Source organism: Nicotiana tabacum, chromosome 14, assembly GCF_000715075.1.
Source record: "Nicotiana tabacum cultivar K326 chromosome 14, ASM71507v2, whole genome shotgun sequence".
NCBI classification, from domain to species: domain Eukaryota; kingdom Viridiplantae; phylum Streptophyta; class Magnoliopsida; order Solanales; family Solanaceae; genus Nicotiana; species Nicotiana tabacum.
The window spans coordinates 79881623-79888766 of NC_134093.1; positions in this window are offsets into that span (position 1 = coordinate 79881623).

Here is a 7144-nt window from a genome sequence, read left to right on the forward strand (position 1 = left end):
GTTTCTTTTCTATAGATGTGTCATATTCGAGTTATTGCTTATATGGTGCAAACCATATCGTTTGAGGTTCTATATAGAATTTGGCGTGGCTTGTTGGTTTAACAACTTGTACTACATGAGGCGAATTTTATGGACCTGTGATTAGCACGATCGGATTTGGATAAGGGTATATTTGGAAGGTAATGCTTTCAGGCAGCCTAGGACATATAATGGTTCTTACGGGATGAGAGAGAGATCCATGATTTGTTGCTATGCTAGGTGATTATAAGTTTCTACAGGTTTCTCTCATCATTGGTAGTATTGCGAAGGCTTAGAACCAGGATTTATTTAAGATAAGGCATTTTTACAGGTATCGAGTTTGGTAATAAGCAGTTATTACGATAAAAAAATATTGCTATGAGTATATGAGTTATAGGGTACATCGAGTGGTTACATCTTAGAAATACATTTATGGCTTGATACAATTTATGGAGATTGATACAGTGTATATATATATAAGAATTGGATCTTAAAGGGAGTTTCGTATATTGAAATTTTGTCCAAAGGCTTATAGGCCAAGGTTTAAGAGAAATCTTTAGTCAAGATGTATCAACGGATTTGTATGGTCAGAGGTGTCATGAGACCGCCTGCGACAGTGTGTATGATGAGTTTATACAACTATTTGACGATTTTTGAATGATTCTTGACACGTTCGAGGATGAACGTATGTTTAGGTAGGGGAGAATATAACGACCTGACTGGTCATTTTGAGTTCTAGTATTCCGTTCTATGATTTGAGACCTTGATTAGCTTCATATGATGTATTTTGACTTGGGAGTATGGTTGGTTTTAATTTTTTAGAGGTTCGGGAGTGGTTTGGAAGAGTAATTCTTAATTGGGAAGCTTTAAGTTGGAAGAATTGATGAAATTTTAACTTTAGTGTAAATGATCCCGGATTGGTGATTTGAAGGTTCTAAAAAGGTTCGTATCGTAATTTTGGACTTGTAAGTATGTTTTGTTAAGGACTGGGTGGAGGGGGGGTTGATTTGGTGCTTCTAGTCACTGGTTTGAATTTTGAACTTATGAAATTTGAAATTATTGTCCAATGTTTGACATAAGGCATTTTTACCGATACGAGCTCTGGTAATAAGCAGTTATTGCGGTAAGAAAATATTGCTATGTGTATATGAGTTATAGGATACATCGTGTGACTACATCTTGGAAATACATTTATGGCTTGATACAATTTCTAGAGATTGATACAATGTATATATACAAGAATCGAATCTTAGAGGGAGTTTCATATATTGAAATTTTGTTCAAAGGCTTACAGGCTGAGGTTCAAGAGAAATCTTTAGTCAAGATATATTAACGGATTTGTATGGTCAGTGGGGGGTTACGAGACCTCCTGCTGCGATATGTGATGGGCTTATACAACTATTTGATAGTTTTGGAACGACTCTTGGCACGTTCGAGGATTAACGTATATTTAAGTGGGGGATAATATAACTACCCGACTGGTCATTGTCACGACCCAAAATCCCAACTCATAGTGATGGAGCCTAACACACTTGCTAGGCAAGCCGGACATAATAATAAAGCACCAAAATAACGAAATTTACAGAAATAACATAAGTCTGAAGCCTTAATATAGCAAAATACCGCTAATACATGATAAATCCCCCAGAAACTGGTAAATACAGAATCATGAGCTCTACAACGGAATACAAGTCTAAAAGCTAAATAACAATACTGTCTGAACTAAAGAAAACAATACATAAGAAAAGAGACGCCAAGACTGTAGGCGAGAATGCAGCTCTACCTCGTCTCTCGATACTCAACTCAACAAACAACTCCGCTACAGATGACTGGTCCCAATATCTGGATCTGCACAATTAAGTGTAGAGTGTATCATGAGTACAACCGATCCAAAGTACTCAGAAAATATCATAACTAACTTTGGCGAGGTAAAATAAGCAAGAGTTATAAATGATACTTGCTATAACCTGTACAATTTCAACACTTTAACAAGTACAGAACAGTAATGCGATCAAGTCATAAAGCAAAAAAGAACCCTCTATGTGTGTGTGCAATTACTCAAGTTCTCTGTTCAGCCAATGATACAAAATATAAATATGATATGCAAATAAATTAGGTAATTTTGCTTCGAAATTGCAAGTAAAGATGAAACACAAAATCCAAAACAAACACTGGCCAAATTTTCCTCAATAATTCCATATTCGTACCAAACTACTGATCAATTTCCTCAAATCCGTGTGTACACCATAAAGAGAGAAACATGAGAGGATGACCCTAGGGGGATGGATCCATATCCATACACATGTACGGCCAATTCAACATGCTACCAGCCCGGCATGGTCACATGATAAATATCATAATCCTCCCGGCTTGGTCACAGGCATAACAGTACAATCAGCCCGGCGTGGTCACATGCTCAAAATCATAATCCACCTGGCATGGTCACATGTATAACAACACAATCCGCCTAACGTGTACACATACATCCAGTCCAAATCATATCACATAGAATCAAATATACAAGTATACATGTATATGATGAATGAATAACAAATCTCATGCTCATGGACTGGTATAAATGACATGCTAAAGTGTAGGCCTGTGCAAAGTGTGCTATCATAGCTCAAATTGGCAATTTCGTCGCAGAAATTACAATTATCAAGTTCATTCAGGGAATTAGCCTCTATGTAATGTCAAACATGGCTCAAATAGTTCACAACAAGGTTACAAATATGAGAAACATTATATCTTAAAGCTTAACAGTCAATTCTAGAAATATCATAGCCTAAGCACTACCCCGAGTATGAATGAATACCCCGGTGCTCGCATAGGGGCTCAAACCCCACGCATATGCGCACCCATAGAACGTAGATATCACAAATAATTCAGGCAGCTGGTGCCTCAACCAAGTTTAGGTAAGTTACTTACCTCAAGCAAGCTGAATTGCTCCTCTAACAAGCCCTTCCCTCATGTATCAATCTCCGGATGGCTCGAATCTAGCCAAAATAATTTAATACTATCAATAATAGCGATAAGAAATAATTTCAAATGATAAAGCTAAAGTCTTGAATCAAATATGCAAAGTCAACCCCGGGCCCGCACCCTAGAACACGATACAAATTCTGAACTCCCATTCAATTACGAGTCCAACTATATTAATTTCATCCAATTCCATCCACAAATCGACCCTCAAATCACCAAATCTCACTCTCAATTACCATGGTCTAAAATCCCCAAATTTCACTTCAAATTCACAGGTGTAATAGACAATGGGTAATCAATATATATCAAAAAAAGTGATTAAACTTCACTTACCTCATCAATTATAGCAAAACCCCCCTAAATTATCGCCCTTAGCCTAGTTCCAAATCTCCCAAAATGAGAAAACACTCAAACCTTTCGAATATAAGAACCTGCCAGAGATCTTGCACCTGTACTCCAAATGTCCCCTTCTGCGATAAAAAATGCGCATCTGCGCACTTCACTTAAGTCCCGACCTACCGCTTCTGCGGTCCAACTCCCACTTCTGCGTGTCCCCACTACAGAAAGTCTTCCGCATCTGCGGTCCTAGCTCTACCATCCTTTCTCCGCTTTTGCGACTCCTTATCCGTATCTGCGAGCTCGCAGATATGGTCGATCCTTCGCACCTACGATCTTCACTAGCCCCAGCCAAACCCGCACCTGCGATCACATGACTGCTTCTGCAGTGTCGCACCTGCGCCAAATCCCTCGCAGGTGCGATTACACCTAAACTCCCACGCTTCATCAATCTTTCAAGGTCCAAAATGATCCGCCACCCACCTGAATCACACCCAAGGCCCCTGGGACCCCATCCAAACATACCATCAAGTCCTAAAATACTATACATACTCGCTCGAAGCCTCAAATCACATCATGCTATACCAAAATCATGAATCACACATAGATTCAAGCCTAATGAAACTAATGAACTTCCAACTTCTAAAACTAATGCCGAACCATACCAAATCAACTCTGAATGACCTCAAAAAGTTTGCACACTTGTATCAAATGACACAAGGGACCTACTCCAACTTCCGAAACTAAAATCCGAACCCGATATCAACAAAGTCAACTCTCGGTCAAACTTCTCAACCTTCCGAACCTTCAACTTTCCAACTTTCACCAAAAATCCTTAAACCAACCTATAGACCTCGAAATCAATATCCGGACAAACACCTAAGACCAAAATCAACATACGAAGCTATCAGAACCATCAAAATTCCATTTCGGAGTCGTTTACACAAAAGTCTAACTCCAGTCAACTCTTCCAACTTAAGTTTCCAACCTTGGGACTAAATGACCCAATTCACACCGAAACATCCCCTAAACCAAACCAACCAACCCGGCTAGTGACAAAACCACAAATGAATATAGAAGAGGCATTAAATAGGATAACAAGGCTATAATACACAAAACAACCGGCCGGGTCATTACATTCTCCCCCTCTTAAACAAACCTTTGTCCTCAAATGGGTCTAGAATCATACTTGGAGTCGTGTGGATAACTGATCCGCATCTCTCGTTTGGTCTCCCAAGTGGCTTCCTCGACCGATTGACCTCTCCAATGAACTTTCACTGATGCTATATTCTTCGACCTTAACTTTTGAACCTGCCGGTCCAAAATGGCCACCGGTTCCACATCATAAGTCAAATCCCCATCCAATTATACCGTGTTGAAGTCCAAAATATGTGACAGATCACTATAATACTTCTGGAGCATAAAAACATGATACACTAGGTGAATACCTGATAGACTAGGTGGCAATGCAAGTCTGTAAGCCACCTCTCCCACTCTTTCAAGCACCTCAAAAGGACCAATATACCGAGGGCTCAACTTTCCCTTCTCCCCGAACCTCATCACAAGCCTTTATGGGCGAAACTCTGAGCAATTCCTTCTCACCCACCATGTACGCAATATCACGAACCTTCCTACTAGCATAACTCTTCTGCCTGGACTATGCTGTACGAAGCCGCTCCTAGATCACCTTTACCTTCTCCAAGCATCACGTACTAAGTCAGTGTCCAACAACCTTGCCTCCCCAGTATCAAGCCAACCATCCAAAGTTTGATATCTCCTCCCATATAAGGCCTCATAAGTAGCCATCTGAATACTCGATTGGAAGCTGTTGTTGTAGGCGAACTATGCTAACAGAAGAAATTGATACCATGAACCTCCAAAATCCATAACACAGTCTTGTAACATATTCTCCAAGATCTGAATAGTGTATTCGGACTGCCCGTTCATCTGAGGATGGAATGCTGTACTCAACGCAATCCGAGTGCACAACTCTAGCTGCACTGCTCTCCAAAACTATGATGTGAACTGCGTGCCTCGGTCAGAAATGATGTAAATGAGCAGGCCATGCAAGCGAATAATCTCCGGGATGTAAATATGAGCCAACAACTCTACATAATAGGAAGTCACCACCGGAATGAAGTGTGCAGACTTAGTCAACCGATCCACAATAACGCATACTGTGCCATATTTCTTCAAGGTCCGTGGAAAGCCTACCACAAAATCCATAGTAATGCACTCCCACTTCCACTCCGGTATCTCCAATCTATGAATCAACCCTCCCGGTTTGTGATGCTTATACTTCACCTGTTGACAATTCAAACACCGAGAGACATAGGCAACAATATCTTTCTTCATTCCCCGCCACCAATAGTGTTATTTCAAGTCACGGTATATCTTCGTGACACCTAGGTGAATGGAATAGCGCGAACTGTCAGCCTCCTCAAATATCAAATCTCTCAACCCATCCACATTTGGAAGACAAATCCATCCTTGAAGCCGCATAACACTATCATCACCAATCAGAACCTCCTTGGAACCACCCCGTTGCACCATGTCCTTTAACATCAACAAGTGAGGATCATCAAACTGGAGAGCCTTGATATGCTCCAAAAATGATAACTGATCCACAACGCAAGCAAGAACTTCACTAGGCTCCGAAATATCCAATCATGCACACCGATTGGCCGAAGCCTGAACATCCATGGCTAGTGGCCTCTTCGCTATCGGTAAATATGCCAAACTGCCCATACTCTCAGCCTTCCTACTCAATGCATTGGCCACTATATTAGCCTTGCCAAATGATATAACATGGTGATATCATAGTCTTTCAGCAACTCTAATAATCTCCACTGCCAAAAATTAAGATCCTTATGCTTGAACATGTGCTGGAGAATCCGATGGTTGGTATAGACCTCACAATGAACACCGTATAGATAGTGCCTCCAAATCTTCAATGCTTGAACAATAGCTGCCAACTCTAAATCATGCACATGGTAATTCTTCTCATGAACCTTCAACTACCGAGATGCCAAGGCAATCACCATTCTATCTTGCATCAACACTGTGCCAAGCCCAATACGCGACGCATCATAATACATAATGTAAGATCCTGAACCTGTAGGCAACACCAATACTGGGGCTATAGTCAATGTAGTCTTGAGCTTTTGAAATCTCACCTCACAATCATCGGACCATCTGAAAGGATCACCCTTCTGGGTCAATCTAGTCAAAGGTGTAGCAATGGACGAGAAACCCTCCACAAAACGACGATAATAACCTATCAAACCAAGAAAGCTTTGAATCTAAGTAGCTGATGATGCTCTGGGTCTACTCTGAACTGCCTAAATATTCTTTGAATCTACCTCGATCCCCTCACTAGAAAACACGTGGCCCACGAACGCCACCGAATCAAGCCAAGACTCACACTTGGAGAATTTAACATATTGCTTCTTCTCCCTCAAAATCTAGAGTACAATCCTCAGATGCTGCTCATGATCCTGTTCACCAATATATCACCATGAATACTATGACAAAATAATCAAGATACGACTGGAATACATTGTTCATCAGGTGCATAAAGTCTTATGGGGCATTGGTCAGCCCAAAAGACATCACAAGAAACTCATAGTTCCCATAGCGGGTCTTGAAAGCCGTCTTCAGAATATCTGAATCCCGAATCTTCCACTGATGATACACCGACATCAAATCAATCTTCAAGAACACTCTCGCACCCTGAAGCTGGTCAAATAAGTCATTGTTGCACCCTATTTTACACTAGTCAAGACAAGATTCAACTTGTGATTTCTTT